This window comes from Chlorocebus sabaeus, chromosome 15 (assembly GCF_047675955.1).
Source record: "Chlorocebus sabaeus isolate Y175 chromosome 15, mChlSab1.0.hap1, whole genome shotgun sequence".
Taxonomy (NCBI): Eukaryota; Metazoa; Chordata; class Mammalia; order Primates; family Cercopithecidae; genus Chlorocebus; species Chlorocebus sabaeus.
In genome coordinates this window covers 60508942-60510274 of record NC_132918.1, presented here as the reverse complement: position 1 = coordinate 60510274, position 1333 = coordinate 60508942, and the positions used below count along the sequence as shown (strand labels likewise).

Genomic DNA, 1333 nt, shown 5'->3' with positions numbered 1-1333 from the left:
CAATGATAAAAAGTAAACAATGAGATTTTAGAATAAAATGAAAAATATCCTCATGACCTTGGGGTAGGTAAAAAACTCTTAAACAAGATACAAAATGCATTAGCTGTAAAGAAAAAAACTAATAAATTAGCTACATTAAAATTATGAATTTTGCTCTCTGCCTTCTCTGCACTGAAAGCAACTGTGTTCCCATAGCCCCTTACCCCTAAAAATGTATGCCTGCTCCAAGTATGTCTCCACCCACTCTTGGTCAAGAGCACCTCCCAGTTGCTGAGCTGTCTACTATCTGCAGTGGTGCTGAAATGAACAGAGACACTGATAGATGAGAGCCTCAGCAGCTTGGCAGTCTCACATCCCCTTATCTCACTTGTCCCTAGCTGCAGCTTCCAAACCAGTGCAATTTCAAGAGACATTGACACAGCAGCCAAGTTTATTGGGGTTGGGGCTGCTACAGTTGGGGGGCTGGCTCTGGGGCTGGGATTGGTTGGGATTGTGTTTGGGAGCCTCATCACTGGTTATGCCAGGAACTCTTCTCTGAAGCAACAACTATTCTATCCCATTCTGGGTTTTGCCCTCTGGGAGGTGATGGAGCTGTTTTGCCTGATGGTAGCCTCTCTCATTCTTTTTGCCATGTAAAGGAGCCATCTCCACCTCCCATAGTTCTTTCTCCCATGTGTCATTGGCCCTGTATGTTCTTTTTTCCTATACATTCCCAGGTAGTCCGGGGAACGTGGTTGGCTCAGGGTTTGACAGAGGGAAGACAAATAAATACTGTATTAATAAGGTGAAAACAATTATGAATTTTAAGAAAGTAAAAGGTAAGCCACATTGTAAGAGATGACAGTTGAAATACATACATCTGATAAAGGACTCAAATCCTGAGTGTACAAATAACTTACAAAAAAGGAAAAGAAAAAGGCAAGCAATACAATAGAAAAAAGCAGAGGAAAGATTTTAATAAATACTTGATCAAAATCAGGACATCCAAATGGCAAATGAGGACATGAAAACACACATAATTTTGTTAATCATCAAAGAAATGCAGATAAAGCCATAAGCAATGTCACAGTCACTAGAATAGTTAAAATGAAAAAGGCAACAGTACTAAGAGTTGGCAAAGATGTGTAAAGATTGAAACATTCACATAGTATATGAAAGTATACATTGGTACAATCACCTAAGAAAACTTTTTGGCAGTACCTACTAAATAGAGAAATAAATTATATTCTTCGATGAGAGGAACTAAGTGGCAAAGATGCCAATTATCACTACACTAATTTATAAATTCACAAAAATAGCAAATAAAATATCAATGAGTTTTTTTAAATTTTGA

General features: G+C 38.0%; 1 pseudogene; it reads left to right on the top strand.

The window, feature by feature from the left end:
• Positions 1-211: 211 nt before the first annotated feature.
• Positions 212-636, top strand: LOC103241699 (ATP synthase F(0) complex subunit C2, mitochondrial pseudogene; annotated as a pseudogene).
• The last annotated feature ends 697 nt before the right edge of the window (positions 637-1333 follow it).